The sequence below is a fragment of the Pinus tabuliformis genome, chromosome 7 (genome assembly GCF_031772625.1).
Source record: "Pinus tabuliformis cultivar Carrire ecotype Pingquan chromosome 7, CPIR1, whole genome shotgun sequence".
Taxonomy (NCBI): Eukaryota; Viridiplantae; Streptophyta; class Pinopsida; order Pinales; family Pinaceae; genus Pinus; species Pinus tabuliformis.
Window position 1 is genome coordinate 457250885 of NC_142293.1, and position 17209 is coordinate 457268093.

Here is a 17209-nt window from a genome sequence, read left to right on the forward strand (position 1 = left end):
CCTCTAGGGAATTCATTAAGATATTTCCCTGTTGATTTCATCCTCCATTGTTTCTTCTCTAGGGTTTTCCTTCACTAGCGATTTCTAATGGAAAATAACCTCTGGTTGATTTCCATCCCTGAGGGTTTCCTCAACATGGCCTCTTTCTTAAGAGGCTCATTCATAGAGGGAAATGATTCCCTATGACCCTCAAAAGTATCAGCAATTGCAAAGTTTCAGCATGGCCAGAGCTGCAGGCAGTGGCAGACTGGTTAAGGGCACGATTTTTCCCTTATGATTTTCCATATGGATCCCCTTCTTCATAGTATGTCCCCATATTGTCTAGTACTTGATCCACTTCTTCCTCATAGTCCTACAGAAAATAATCTTACGACGACTAGAGAATGTGAGACAACCCTCCTTCTTCTATTGGAATTGGGGTGTGCTGCTAAGATTTTATCCTCATGGAGCACCTACGATTTACTGAGCCCAAGCAAAAGAATGATTCTTTATTTTTCTTGTCCTTTTGAGATCTATTACACTTACCCCCTGCTGTCAATCTCTGGGTTTCCTTGTGGTGGGGTTAAAGCAGAATTTACAAGGTTATCCCAGTTAATTTGCTGCTGGGCCAGTCCATGAATGATCATTAATTTGATTAGCCCATGATGGTTAATGCCAGAATGTGGGTCCATAGCCTTCCTAACCCGACTAGAAACATCATGCAATAATGAATTTAAATAAAAATGGAAAATAAACTGTAATTTTCTGCTTAGAATAGATAATAGTTTGAGTTGTCGAGGTTTTAACCACATATTGACGTCTGTCACAAGTGATATACCTTTGAACAATGGTCACAAATTCCTACCGTGGTTGCCTTAAAGCTGTGGGCTGAATCCTTTTTCCTTGCATACCAATTGTTCTACTAGTGTTATAGACATTTTTGTGCCTTGCATCACTGAGCATGAAATGTCAATAATTAAGGATCCAAAGTCCCTAAACATGTTGTTCCTACCCCTAGAGGAACAAGGCCAGCAAACCACAGCAGTTTAAAAAGTTCTCCACCTGAAAACACTCAAAAACAAGCAATTTCTCGATCATGTCAACTGCTCCCTGAGCATCTGCGCTGAATGTCAAGTGCTCCACTGTGTACCTGCGCTGAATGTCAACTGCAAAGAAGGCCACCTGCGCTGAGCGTACTTGGACAAGTGGCAGACTCATTCCTCAAGGTATCAATGCCCAGGAAGCTTCCAAAATGACACTTGGATCAGGGAATTCGACTGGTGATGAGTAAGAGGTTCCAAATCTCCAAGTGGAAGTAAGAATCTCCAAGTGGACTCAAGAACTGAAGTGGGAGAGGACACTAGTCAACTTCATGCAAGCCTCAAGCTGACTCATCCTTTCTCCAAAACTCCTATATATAGAGCTCTCTCATGAGGTCTAGGGAGGCTGGATTGTATTGTAAAGAATTGTTGTTGGATTGTGGTTGGATCATTGGGTTTTATGCTTTTGAAAGGGGCTGAAGAAGGAATTCCTTGCTGCTGGGAAGGAGATGCTGGGTTGGAACCCTATGGGTTGTATCTCTTCCTGAACCCTGTTTATCAATCAATAAAGCTTCTCGGTTCTTTCCTATATGCTGGTGTTTATTGTATGATTTGCATTAGTGTATTTGATTTACTTCTAATCCTGAATCATTTATGAATATGTATATTTGCCTTTGTATTGTGTCCTTCTCTTGTTGCATGTAGCTGTTCTCTTGTGATCTCGTGGGAGCAAAAGCAAGGAGGCAAGTAGCTGTGGATACTCAAAGGGAGAGGATTTAGATCGAGGGACAACCGAAAGATAACGGTAAGTCTACCAATCTCCTCTCTTTCGTATTTCATAAAGGAAGAAACCGAAGTAGCTGCATTCGTTTGTTGCTAAGGCACTATCACGCCTTAGGTGGATAGGATCGTCCTGCATAGGCATTTTTTCCCCACAACAAATTGGCGACTCCGCTGGGGAAGAACTTTGTTTTAGTCATTTTGTTTGAGCTTGCATCATTGTTTACTTCATAGACTCAACGGAAACAATCGAACTGCTTTGCAAAGTAGAATGTTGCTGCTTTGATCCTTTACTGGGTTTTTGTCTATGATCCTAACAATGGACTCATAAATGACTTGATGATCCTTTGTGATAGTCTTTAGTACCCTTTCAAAGTATCCCTCTGTTTATACCTTGCTTGTGTTTCTGATTTGGCCTAAAACAGTTGATTTTTGAGCATTTTATGACCGGGAAACCAAGAGAGACGAGAGTTTCTCCTTTCAGCGCAGGCACTGTGAAGGCAGTCTGCATTTCAACACAAGTCCCGTGAAGGCTACCTGCGCTGAATGTCAAACTAACAGTGTTGTACCTGCGCTGAACCAGTGTGGCCTTGTGCAACAGGGGTTCCTTGCTGTCTTTTGCCTGTTTTGATCTCTGTTTTTTGCTGCCTTTAACCAGCATAGGTACCACATCTGTAATCCCTTTTCTTTGCTTGTATTCAGCCTCATTTTTGTACAAAAAGACTGTAAGTGTTTTTATGTGTTTGTGGCGTCATTTACAGTTTTCCTTTGCATGAGCGAAATAGTCATCCTGTAGCCTTGATTCAGATCTGATTGAGTGATTGATTGTGATCTTAGAAGAGAGTTCATTGGCTGTTTGCAGTTTGATCTATCGTTTGCTTTTGCTTATTGGTTTGAATTTGTCATTTTTAAGTGTCGAAACAAGTATTTCTTTCGAAAAATCGCAAAGTGATTGTAATCTCTTCTACCCTTGCTGATTTGGGAAAAAGTAAACTTGTTTATTTTCAGTCATTTAAAAGCAAATTCGAAGTTGTGCAAAAAGCTTTCTTTGTAGGCATTTATACTAAGAAAGTGAAAACAAACACCTGCATTGTGCATTTGCATTTTGATAAGTTTGCATGTTGGATTTAGGAAGAGTGCATTAGAGTGTGCTGATTGCTCTTTGAGAAAAGATAGTCGCTCTCTTTTCCCTTAGTAGCTAGGATTTTCAAAGTTGAAAGATTATAAAGCTTGCTTATCATCTTAGACTGCATTTAGGAATTTGTACCAATACATCTCGTGGTGATCCAGAAAGACAAACTTTAAAAAGATCAACTTAAAATATATTGAATGAACCTAACAACGCTTTGCAACATAACGCTCACAGTAGAGGTCTAGGTAGAGACGTCTTCCGGCGTTGTCAAACGTAGTGACTGTCAATCTCTAAGAAGGTGGGTGATTCCTCCTGAGGGATGATTGCACTAATACGGACTTGTGCTCCCACGTACCGTCGCGTATATATTGGGAGACCCCTATAGGCATATATCCTTTATCCTTAGGAAGCCGTGTCGGCCGCCCTACTGATCGCAATGCAGTGAACACAGCATTCACGAAGATCGACCACCCGTATCATAAAACGTATTCTGTGGTTTTGCGAAAGGTTTGGCACACCCTCTGCCTAGATCTCCAGAGCAGTTTCTTTTGGCCTTTTTCAGACTCTATAACAGAAAAAGTCCAACCGAGCATTTGTCACTTCGGGCTCGTTAAAATATCGAAGGAGACTAGAGTCATCTTTAGCTTTTTCTCGACTCTTTAAAACTGAAAAAGCAAGTTGTGTCTAAAAGCGTCGTTAACAATTTATTTTAAACGGAACAATCACCCTTATTCCCGCGTTGATCTTTAGGTTGAAAAGATGGAGCACACCAACCAAGGAGTTCCTCTTGGTGGGAATCCTAGTCCCTTCTCCTCTTGGGGAGATGTTGGTGCGCCCCATATGGCCACATTGTCGCTTCCAGGATTGACAATTGGCCTACCTGTTTGGCTCTTTTCAACCAATGTCGTTCAGAATGCCACCATTCCTGAGCAGTCGAGTCAACAGTTAGATCAGACAAGAGTTGCTTCCCCGACCTTCTACTTCATCTTCCTCTCCTCCTTCCTCTTCGCTTGACGGAACTGGTCGGTCAAAGAACCGAGTTCCTAAGGAGAAAAAGGAGAAGAAGAAGAAAGAAAAGAAGCAGAAGGAGCCTAAGGCGACTGGGGGCAAACAATCGTCGTCTAACAAAAATCCACACACCGCACTCGTAAGGCCTAAATCGCCATGCGTCATATGCAGGGGAGACCACTTCCATAGAGATTGTCCATGTATCCCTCGGATACTAAGAGACTGGTCCCCCCGTCTGCACAATTCGGTAGCATCGACCTCTGATAGCCATGTCGATTGTTCACCGTCAACTAGTGGGAGTGAAGCTCCAGGACAGAGCGGGAAAGCTAAATTTCCCTGCAGACTGTGTGAAGGCGATCACGCCATCCACCGTTGTCCCTTCTTAGACGAGGCGAAAAGAGTTCTGGAAGATCGCCCGATATTACGAGCGAATCTTCCTCCTGGATATCAAAAACTCTTGCCAAGTCCCTCGCTAGTTGAGAATCCGGTTGACCCGCCCAGGTGGTCAGCCGAAGCACCTGTCATTGAAGATGAACCGTCTGGATCCATGCCTGACGAAAGTCAAAAGGTTGATACGGCAGTTGACCCGGTTTTTCCTTCAGAGGCTCCATCTTCGAATGACACCATCACAGAGGAGAATCAAGACGACACCGTCCAGATTCTCTTCATCAGCACCGACTCTGATGATCAAGGGGGCAATGCCACCATTCCTTTATCGCAGGAAGGAAGTTCATCAGAGCGCTATCCGGCCGTTTACTCGGTCCCACCACCAAGCAACCTGGTTGTGTCCTTTGATTGGAACCAACTAGGCAAACCCCGGTTGCCAGCCAGTATACCATTCAGAATTATTTGTCAAATATATAGAATGGTAATGGCTGGCACTATCATTGATGAGGGGGCATCTGTGAGTATCCTTTCCTCTATTGCTTGGAAAGCGCTTGGTTCGCCTGCGCTTTTGCCTGAGATGAGAAATCTATCAGGCTTTGATAAAGGAACCAGCCGCCCTTTAGGAATCCTCCCCAATGTGCCAATAACACTGAAGGGGAAGACCGTTCAAATGAACGTGATGGTTGTTCAAGGACCCTTGGATTATAACCTACTCCTTGGACGCGACTATATATATTGCATGGGAGCAGTAGTCTCCTCACTCTTTAGAGTAATGTGTTTTCCACATGGAGGAAGAATGGTCAAGCTCGTGGACCAACTTTCGTTTCCCAAATCACACATCGCAAATAGTCGCTTACCATCCCTAAATGGTCTATTCATGCAAGAAGTGTCTCAACCCACGGTCCGTCCTCCTGATGAGCGCGAGTAATTCGGGAGGACATGACTGGAACCCAGGGGGCATGCGTCCTGGTCTGCTTCGGCAGAGAACTTTGGGTATAAGGTAGGATTTCCGCGAAAGAATATGACTAGTCCGTACCCCATCCATGAAGGAAAGAGGGTTGTTCTAGAATAGGATTCTTTTGTCAAGGTACTTGGGAGAGACGGGGCCCGTCTCCCATCTTTTTCTATTTCGGTAGGCATTGCCGAGGAAGAGTTTTGTTTAACGAAACAATCTTTAGGTAACCTGAAAAAGGTAGGCCAAGGAAGGGTTTTGTCTAACGAGACAATCTTCGGGTAACCAGAAAGAGGTAAGCCTCCCTCAATAACACCAATGTTTTGTCTTTGAGTAGTGTTCTTCTCTTGCGATCTTGCGAAAAATCTATTAAAAGTTGGGCTAATGAGAAGACAAGTATCGTATAGACCCGTTAAAATTAACGAGAAGACAAGTATCGTTAAACTGAACTAGCAAGACGACAAGTAGCTATGAACACCCAAAGAAAAACAGAAGTGAGAAGGAGGAGGGGCAACCTTGAAATCATATTTCATACCTGGGGGCATGCAAACCCTTTTGGAGTGCAAGAAAAGAGCGGCTATTTACCTGTTTTTTGGGTTAGCTGTGTCGGAACCGGTTATTTATCTGTTTTTTGGGGTTAGCCGTTTCCGAACTTGCATAAAGGAAGGGTGCAGAGCAGAGCGTAGTGAGATGAAGCTCCATAAAAAATAGGGATCTCACAATGAGACAATCTTATCATATGACTGGTATTTCGAGCAGTTTTAGTAGCATAGTTCATGCTCGTTAAAAAATAAACATAAGCTATCGAGTAGTTTTAGTAGCATAGTTCATGCTCGTTAAAAAATAAACATAAGCTTTCGAGCAGTTTTAGCAGCATAGTTCATGCTCGTTAAAAAATAAACATAAGCTTTGAGCAAGTTTAAGCTCGTTAAAAAATGAACTTCCCGGTAAATAACCATTAAGAATGTAACCTGATCAACCATAAAAAGGCCTTGGTCGTGTTTCTGCAGCCTCACCTCCACCGTTCATTTGGCCGATCGCTTACCTCCATATGATTGTTTACCCATTTTGAGGAACAGCTGCGAAGAGTGATTTCACCTAGCCATCCTTGTGACACTGCCGTGATTGGAAAATTCCAACCTGTACCTGGAATCTGCTGCTATCCTTGTTCATCACTCGTTCCTCAAAAGACGAGTCTTCTTTAAGCTCTTTTCAATTGACTCGTAAAATATGAAAAGATTGCCGATTTTTGGCCTTTCAGCTCATTAAAGGACAGGAAGAGCTATCCCTCCTCTAGATTTTAATCTTTTTGGACCCGAGGGATTATTGCACAAAAAGATCGAGCGCTTGTTTTGTTCGGCTCGTTAAAAGTACCGAAAACTCATCCCTTCTGTATTGTTTTATACTTTTTCGGACTTAAGGGATTAGATGACGAAAAAGGAATTTTGGAGTTGACTTTATGTACCTTTTCAGACTTTGTAAAAAGGAAAAGGGCCGAGTTTTCCTTGTCGTTAGACTCGTTAAAATTATTAAATAGCGACAAACTTGTCTTTAGACGAGAACGAGTTTCCCTATCGCTAGGCTCGTTAAAACATAGCGATGGGCTTGCCCGAAGGGCAGGTTATAGAACAAGCATATGTTATCCTCCTCAAGCTTGACAAAAATTAAGAGGTACTGGTCAGCAATGAATGGGGAAAAATTGGGAAAAATCGAGAAGTCTTTGATGGTAGCAGGTCGCTCTTGAACATGACACTTTTCCTCCGTATCACATCGGGTTGGGTTGTTTCATTCACCGGTCACATCACCATGGTCTTTGCCACACCATCCATATTTGGGGTAATGCTACCGATCCATCGTATCAGTGTCGCCATATGTTCAAGAGAAGTCATTCAGAAAGAGTCAACCAGGTCCCATCCACTGCCATACATTATCCTTCATCCATTCATGACCGCCACACTGAATCATATGTCACAGAGTGTTTTCACCTCCACTAAAATCATTAGCTCTGTTCCGTGTCACTGATGTGGGATTCACTAAGGCCCTCCTTTGATGGATCGCTTCTTGTCGACATCAGCTCATTATCCAAGAAGTTGATCTAGGAACAACCCCTTCAGTACTTTGAAGCTTGCATGCCTCAATGGCAAGTTTCTCACTTCCGGCGACAGGTATACATCAATGACCTTCGACTAGAAGATTTTGCGTGGTGTTCGACGTCAAGTCCTTTATTCACACCACGTGAATTGTACTGCAGTACCTTGAGGGTCATTATCATTATCGGTGATTCCTCTCGCGCTTGTTAACGGTTTTCATCATTGACCGGTAATCAAGCGATGTCTTTCCATGTTCGACTTCAGCGCAATTCTCACATGGATCAACTTGTACTTAGAGTGAAGATCGAACGAGTTTGAAGACCCCGGATCTAGTTTCATCCATCCGGGCTGCGATAATATATTCAGGAAAATAAAAACATTTGACATGTACATCATTGCAGCAGATGATCATCCTTCTCAAAGGATGATAGTTTCGCCAGAACTATCAGTCTACCATCAGACAATCGTCTGTTCTATGTACCAAAATGTATTTATAAAGCTGAGCATGGGAATGCCCGCCTCAGCTAGATCATGAAAGCAGAATGAATCATAATGTATTGTATTGTATCTTATTACAGGTCTCCTCCCAGCAAATGGACGAACTTCGGACTCCCCTGGATAAAGAATTTCACCCGATAAACGGCCTCATACTTTAGGGGGCAACTGTTATAGACATTTTTGTGCCTTGCATCATTGAGCATGAAATGTCAATAATTAAGGGATCCAAAGTCCCTAAACATGTTGTTCCTACCCCTAGAGGAACAAGGCCAGCAAACCACAGTAGTTTATAAAAGTTCTCCACCTGAAAACACTCAAAAACAAGCAATTTCTGGATCATGTCAACTGCTCCACTGAGCATCTGCGCTGAATGTCAAGTGCTCCATTGTGTACCTGCGCTGAATGTCAACTACAAAGAAGGCCACCTGCGCTGAGCGTACTTGGACAAGTGGCAGACTCATTCCTCAAGGTGTCAATGCCCAGGAAGCTTCCAAAATGACACTTGGATCAGGGAATTCGACTGGTGATGAGTAAGAGGTTCCAAATCTCCAAGTGGAAGTAAGAATCTCCAAGTGGACTCAAGAACTGAAGTGGGAGAGGACACTAGTCAGCTTCATGCAAGCCTCAAGCTGACTCATCCTTTCTCCAAAACTCCTATATATAGAGCTCTCTCATGAGGTCTAGGGAGGCTGGATTGTATTGTAAAGAATTGCTGTTGGATTGTGGTTGGATCATTGGGTGTTTATGCTTTTGAAAGGGGCTGAAGAAGGAATTCCTTGCTGCTGGGAAGGAGATGCTGGGTTGGAACCCTATGGGTTGTATCTCTTCCTGAACCCTGTTTATCAATCAATAAAGCTTCTCGGTTCTTTCCTATATGCTAGTGTTTATTGTATGATTTGCATTAGTGTATTTGATTTACTTCTAATCCTGAATCATTTATGAATATGTATATTTGCCTTTGTATTGTGTCCTTCTCTTGTTGCATGTAGCTGTTCTCTTGTGATCTCGTGGGAGCAAAAGCAAGGAGGCAAGTAGCTGTGGATACTCAAAGGGGAGAGGATTGAGATCGAGGGACAACCGAAAGATAACGGTAAGTCTACCAATCTCCTCTCTTTCGTATTTCATAAAGGAAGAAACCGAAGTAGCTGCATTCGTTTGTTGCTAAGGCACTATCACGCCTTAGGTGGATAGGATCGTCCTGCATAGGCATTTTTCCCCACAACAAATTGGCGACTCCGCTGGGGAAGAACTTTGTTTTAGTCATTTTGTTTGAGCTTTCATCATTGTTTACTTCATAGACTCAACGGCAACAATCGAACTGCTTTGCAAAGTAGAATGTTGCTGCTTTGATCCTTTACTGGGTTTTTGTCTATGATCCTAACAATGGACTCATAAATGACTTGATGATCCTTTGTGATAGTCTTTAGTACCCTTTCAAAGTATCCCTCTGTTTATACCTTGCTTGTGTTTCTGATTTGGCCTAAAACAGTTGATTTTTGAGCATTTTATGACCCGGAAACCAAGAGAGACGAGAGTTTCTCCTTTCAGCGCAGGCACTGTGAAGGCAGTCTGCATTTCAATGCAGGTCCCGTGAAGGCTACCTCCGCTGAATGTCAAACTGACAGTGTTGTACCTGCGCTGAACCAGTGTGGCCTTGTGCAGTAGGGGTTCCTTGCTGTCTTTTGCCTGTTTTGATCTCTGTTTTTTGCTGCCTTTAACCAGCATAGGTACCACATCTGTAATCCCTTTTCTTTGCTTGTATTCAGCCTCATTTTTGTACAAAAAGACTGTAAGTGTTTTTATGTGTTTGTGGCATCATTTACAGTTTTCCTTTGCATGAGCGAAATAGTCATCCTGTAGCCTTGATTCAGATCTGATTGAGTGATTGATTGTGATCTTAAAAGAGAGTTCATTGGCTGTTTGCAGTTTGATCTATCGTTTGCTTTTGCTTATTGGTTTGAATTTGTCATTTTTAAGTGTCGAAACAAGTATTTATTTCGAAAAATCGCAAAGTGATTGTAATCTCTTCTACCCTTGCTGATTTGGAAAAAGTAAACTTGTTTATTTTCAGTCATTTAAAAGAAAATTCGAAGTTGTGCAAAAAGCTTTCTTTGTAGGCATTTATACTAAGAAAGTGAAAACAAACACCTGCATTGTGCATTTGCATTTTGATAAGTTTGCATGTTGGATTTAGGAAGAGTGCATTAGAGTGTGCTGATTGCTCTTTGAGAAAAGATAGTCGCTCTCTTTTCGCTTAGTAGCTAGGATTTTCAAAGTTGAAAGATTATAAAGCTTGCTTATCATCTTAGACTGCATTTAGGAATTTGTACCAATACATCTCGTGGTGATCCAGAAAGACAAACTTTAAAAAGATCAACTTAAAATATATTGAATGAACCTAACAACGCTTTGCAACATAACGCTCACAGTAGAGGTCTAGGTAGAGACGTGTTCCGGCGTCGTTAAACGTAGTGACTGTCGATCTCTAAGAAGGTGGGTGATTCCTCCTGAGGGACGATTGCACTAATACGGACTTGTGCTCCCACATACCGTCGCGTATATATTGGGAGACCCCTATAGGCATATATCCTTTATCCTTAGGAAGCCGTGTCGGCCGCCCTACTGATCGCAATGCAGTGAACACAGCATTCACGAAGATCGACCACCCGTACCGTAAAACGTATTCTGTGGTTTTGCGAAAGGTTTGGCACACCCTCTGCCTAGATCTCCAGAGCAGTTTCTTTTGGCCTTTTTCAGACTCTATAACAGAAAAATTCCAACCGAGCATTTGTCACTTCGGGCTCGTTAAAATATTGAAGGAGACTAGAGTCATCTTTAGCTTTTTCTCGACTCTTTAAAACTGAAAAAGCAAGTTGTGTCTAAAAGCGTCATTAACAATTTATTTAAACGGAACAATCACCCTTATTCCCGCGTTGATCTTTAGGTTGAAAAAATGGAGCACACCAACCAAGGAGTTCCTCTTGGTGGGAATCCTAGTCCCTTCTCCTCTTGGGGAGATGTTGGTGCACCCCATATGGCCACATTGTCGCTTCCAGGATTGACAATTGGCCTACCTGTTTGGCTCTTTTCAACCAATGTCGTTTAGAATGCCACCATTCCTGAGCAATCGAGTCAACAGTTAGATCAGATAAGAGTTGCCTCCCGCCTTCTACTTCATCTTCTTCTCCTCCTTCCTCTTCGCTTGACGGAACTGGTCGGTCAAAGAACCGAGTTCCTAAGGAGAAAAAGGAGAAGAAGAAGAAAGAAAAGAAGCAGAAGGAGCCTAAGGCGACTGGGGGCAAACAATCGTCATCTAACAAAAATCCACACACCGCACTCGTAAGGCCTAAATCACCATGCGTCATATGCAGGGGAGACCACTTCCATAGAGATTGTCCATGTATCCCTCGGATACTAAGAGACTGGTCCCCCCGTCTGCACAATTCGGTAGCATCGACCTCTGATAGCCATGTCGATTGTTCACCGTCAACTAGTGGGAGTGAAGCTCCAGGACAGAGCGGGAAAGCTAAATTTCCCTGCAGACTGTGTGAAGGCGATCACGCCATCCACCGTTGTCCCTTCTTAGATGAGGCGAAAAGAGTTCTGGAAGATCGCCCGATATTACGAGCGAATCTTCCTCCTGGATATCAAAAACTCTTGCCAAGTCCCTCGCTAGTTGAGAATCTGGTTGACCCGCCCAGGTGGTCAGCCGAAGCACCTGTCATTGAAGATGAACCGTCTGGATCCATGCCTGACGAAAGTCAAAAGGTTGATACGGCAGTTGACCCGGTTTTGCCTTCAGAGGCTCCATCTTCGAATGACACCATCACAGAGGAGAATCAAGACGACACCGTCCAGATTCTCTTCATCAGCACCGACTCTGATGATCAAGGGGGCAATACCATCATTCCTTTATCGCAGGAAGGAAGTTCATCAGAGCGCTATCCGGCCGTTTACTCGGTCCCACCACCAAGCAACCTGGTTGTGTCCTTTGATTGGAACCAACTAGGCAGACCCCGGTTGCCAGCCAGTATACCATTCAGAATTATTTGTCAAATATACAGAATGGTAATGGCTGGCACTATCATTGATGAGGGGGCATCTGTGAGTATCCTTTCCTCTATTGCTTGGAAAGCGCTTGGTTCGCCTGCGCTTTTGCCTGAGATGAGAAATCTATCAGGCTTTGATAAAGGAACCAGCCGCCCTTTAGGAATCCTCCCCAATGTGCCAATAACACTGAAGGGGAAGACCGTTTAAATGAACGTGATGGTCTTTCAAGGACCCTTGGATTATAACCTACTCCTTGGACGCGACTATATATATTGCATGGGAGCAGTAGTCTCCTCACTCTTTAGAGTAATGTGTTTTCCACATGGAGGAAGAATGGTCAAGCTCGTGGACCAACTTTCGTTTCCCGGATCACACATCGCAAATAGTCGCTTACCATCCCTAAATGGTCTATTCATGCAAGAAGTGTCTCAACCCACGGTCCGTCCTCCTGATGAGTGCGAGTAATTCGGGAGGACATGACTGGAACCCAGGGGGCATGCGTCCTGGTCTGCTTCGGCAGAGAACTTTGGGTATAAGGTAGGATTTCCGCGAAAGAATATGACTAGTCCGTACCCCGTCCATGAAGGAAAGAGGGTTGTTCTAGAATAGGATTCTTTTGTCAAGGTACTTGGGAGAGACGGGGCCCGTCTCCCATCTTTGTCTATTTCGGTAGGCATTGTCGAGGAAGAGTTTTGCTTAACGAAACAATCTTTAGGTAACCTGAAAAAGGTAAGCCTCCCTCAATAACACCAATGTTTTGTCTTTGAGTAGTGTTCTTCTCTTGCGATCTTGCGAAAAATCTATTAAAAGTCGGGCTAACGAGAAGACAAGTATCGTATAGACCCGTTAAAATTAACGAGAAGACAAGTATCGTTAAACTGAACTAGCAAGACGACAAGTAGCTGTGAACACCCAAAGAAAAACAGAAGTGAGAAGGAGGAGGGGCAACCTTGAAATCATATTTTATACCTGGGGGCATGCAAACCCTTTTGGAGTGCAAGAAAAGAGCGGCTATTTACCTGTTTTTTGGGTTAGCTGTGTCGGAACCGGTTATTTATCTGTTTTTGGGGTTAGCCGTTTCCGAACTTGCATAAAGGAAGGGTGCGGAGCAGAGCGTAGTGAGATGAAGCTCCATAAAAAATAGGGATCTCACAATGAGACAATCTTATCATATGACTGGTATTTCGAGCAGTTTTAGTAGCATAGTTCATGCTCGTTAAAAAATAAACATAAGCTATCGAGCAGTTTTAGTAGCATAGTTCATGCTCGTTAAAAAATAAACATAAGCTTTCGAGCAGTTTTAGCAGCATAGTTCATGCTCGTTAAAAAAAACATAAGCTTTGAGCAAGTTTAAGCTCGTTAAAAAATGAACTTCCCGGTAAATAACCATTAAGAATGTAACCTGATCAACCATAAAAAGCCTTGGTCGTGTTTCTGCAGCCTCACCTCCACCGTTCATTTGGCCGATCGCTTACCTCCATATGATTGTTTACCCATTTTGAGGAACAGCTGCGAAGAGTGATTTCACCTAGCCATCCTTGTGACACTGCCGTGATTGGAAAATTCCAACCTGTACCTGGAATCTGCTGCTATCCCTGTTCATCACTCGTTCCTCAAAAGACGAGTCTTCTTTAAGCTCTTTTCAATTGACTCGTAAAATATGAAAAGATTGCCGAGTTTTGGCCTTCCAGCTCATTAAAGGACAGGAAGAGCTATCCCTCCTCTAGATTTTAATCTTTTTGGACCTGAGGGATTATTGCACAAAAAGATCGAGCGCTTGTTTTGTTCGGCTCGTTAAAAGTACCGAAAACTCATCCCTTCTGTATTGTTTTATACTTTTTCGGACTTAAGGGATTAGATGACGAAAAAGGAATTTTGGAGTTGACTTTATGTACCTTTTCAGCTCTGTAAAAAGGAAAAGGGCCGAGTTTTCCTTGTCGTTAGACTCGTTAAAATTATTAAATAGCGACAAACTTGTCTTTAGACGAGAACGAGTTTCCCTATCGCTAGGCTCGTTAAAACATAGCGATGGGCTTGCCCGAAGGGCAGGTTATAGAACAAGCATATGTTATCTTCCTCAAGCTTGACAAAAATAAAGAGGTACTGGTCAGCAATGACTGGGGAAAAATTGGGAAAAATCGAGAAGTCTTTTATGGTAGCAGGTCGCTCTTGAACATGACACTTTTCCTCCGTATCACATCGGGTTGGGTTGTTTCATTCACCGGTCACATCACCATGGTCTTTGCCACACCATCCATATTTGGGGTAATGCTACCGATCCATCGTATCAGTGTCGCCATATGTTCAAGAGAAGTTGTTCAGAAAGAGTCAACCAGGTCCCATCCACTGCCATACATTATCCTTCATCCATTCATGACCGCCACCCTGAATCATATGTCACAGAGTGTTTTCACCTCCACTAAAATCATTAGCTCCGTCCCATGTCACTGATGTGGGATTCAATAAGGCCCTCCTTTGATGGATCGCTTCTTGTCGACATCAGCTCATTATCCAAGAAGTTGATCTAGGAACAACCCCTTCAGTACTTTGAAGCTTGCATGCCTCAATGGCAAGTTTCTCGCTTCCGGCGACAGGTATACATCAATGACCTTCGACCAGAAGATTTTGCGCGGTGTTCGACGTCAAGTCCTTTATTCACACCACGTGAATTGTACTACAGTACCTTGAGGGTCATTATCATTATCGGTGATTCCTCTCGCACTTGTTAACGGTTTTCATCATTGACCGGTAATCAAGCGATGTCTTTCCATGTTCGACTTCAGCGCAATTCTCACATGGATCGACTTGTACTTAGAGTGAAGATCGAACGAGTTTGAAGACACCGAATCTAGTTTCATCCATCCGGGCTGCGATAATATATTCAGGAAAATAAAAACATTTGACATGTACATCATTGCAGCAGATGATCATCCTTCTCAAAGGATGATAGTTTCGCCAGAACTATCAGTCTACCATTAGACAATCGTCTGTTCTATGTACCAAAATGTATTTATAAAGCTAAGCATGGGAATGCCCGCCTTAGCTAGATCATGAAAGCAGAATGAATCATAATGTATTGTATTGTATCTTATTACAGGTCTCCTCCCAGCAAATGGATGAACTTCGGACTCCCTTGGATAAAGAATTTCACCCGATAAACGACCTCATACTTTAGGGGGCAACTGTTATAGACATTTTTGTGCCTTGCATCACTGAGCATGAAATGTAAATAATTAAGGGATCCAAAGTCCCTAAACATGTTGTTCCTACCCCTAGAGGAACAAGGCCCGCAAACCACAACAGTTTATAAAAGTTCTCCACCTGAAAACACTAAAAAACAAGCAATTTCTGGATCATGTCAATTGCTCCACTGAGCATCTGTGCTGAATGTCAAGTGCTCCACTATGTACCTGCGCTGAATGTCAACTGCAAAGAAGGCCACTTGCGCTGAGCGTACTTGGACAAGTGGCAGACTCATTCCTCAAGGTGTCAATGCCCAAGAAGCTTCCAAAATGACACTTGGAGGGAATTCGACTGGTGATGAGTAAGAGGTTCCAAATCTCCAAGTGGAAGTAAGAATCTCCAAGTGGACTCAAGAACTGAAGTGGGAGAGGACACTAGTCAGCTTCATGCAAGCCTCAAGCTGACTCATCCTTTCTCCAAAACTCCTATATATAGAGCTCTCTCATGAGGTCTAGGGAGGCTGGATTGTATTGTAAAGAATTGCTGTTGGATTGTGGTTGGATCATTGGGTGTTTATGCTTTTGAAAGGGGCTGAAGAAGGAATTCCTTGCTGCTGGGAAGGAGATGCTGGGTTGGAACCCTATGGGTTGTATCTCTTCTTGAACCCTGTTTATCAATCAATAAAGCTTCTCGGTTCTTTCCTATATGCTGGTGTTTATTGTATGATTTGCATTAGTGTATTTGATTTACTTCTAATACTGAATCATTTATAAATATGTATATTTGCCTTTGTATTGTGTCCTTCTCTTGTTGCATGTAGCTGTTCTCTTGTGATCTCGTGGGAGCAAAAGCAAGGAGGCAAGTAGCTGTGGATACTCAAAGGGGAGAGGATTTAGATCGAGGGACAACCGAAAGATAACGGTAAGTCTACCAATCTCCTCTCTTTCGTATTTCATAAAGGAAGAAACCGAAGTAGCTGCATTCGTTTGTTGCTAAGGCACTATCACGCCTTAGGTGGATAGGATCGTCCCGCATAGGCATTTTTCCCCACAACAACTAGGTCTTGGAATACTGCGACTGCATCCTGGAGAAGAACATGCTTATCCATCCATCTTGTGCCTTCTACCGGAAGTTCAAAGGCATTAGTTATAACTCCTTCAGAAACTGTTATGTTTCTTCCTTTCACCATCATGCATCCATTATGTAGATTCTACAAAAATTCAAGTGTTATTTCCTCACGGAATCTCTATAATTTGGTCAGGTATTGAAGCGAGGCAGTGCGCTCAATTTCACAAGCCTGTTCTGATCCCCAGAGTACTGTAGGTTAACTACGGATGGCTTTCTCTCCCATGGTTTCTATTTCTTAGTAACTGGTTCACTTTCATTTTTGCATGCACTCTTCTCACAATTTCAAAGTTTGGAACAACACTATAAACTGTATACAAAATGTTAATGTTATTAACATAGTAGTGACATTGTTTTAAAATTAGTATTAAAGGTAATTGTGTTGTTTGTCTCATCAACTATTTTTGGTGCAGCTTACTGATTAATTCGCATGCTATCAATAATGCTTACCTTCCCCCCTCTAGAAAATAGTTTAATAATTATTATGCACATGCATTCATAATGTAGTCCTTCCCCCCTCCAATCAAAAAAGAGTTTTATTAATCATGACACATGCTATCCATAAGCAGTCCTTCCCCCCTCCAATCAGAAAAGGGTGTACATGACCACAAAGCATGGGAAAATGGGAAAGGGTGTGGGGAATTCATAAATGTAGCCAGACAACAATCAAAGTGGCAGAAATACGACAAAAATATTCAAAGCAGTACAGGTCGCAAAAGATTTGAAATGGTCATAAAAATGAATAAAACAAAAACTAGATCATTATGTGAAGAGATATTTTCCTTTGGTGGAAAAGGTGATGAATGCATGAACAACAGTAAATGATAATGACTGTTGGTATCAATTGGTCGGACAATAATGATATAATGCATATAAAGATATAGCTTACCATGTATGTTGGTTAATTTATTTATAAATGTTGTTCAAATGGTAATTTGACCTTTGGAAATGAGTCAATAGGAAGTAATAGGATAATGAATATTTG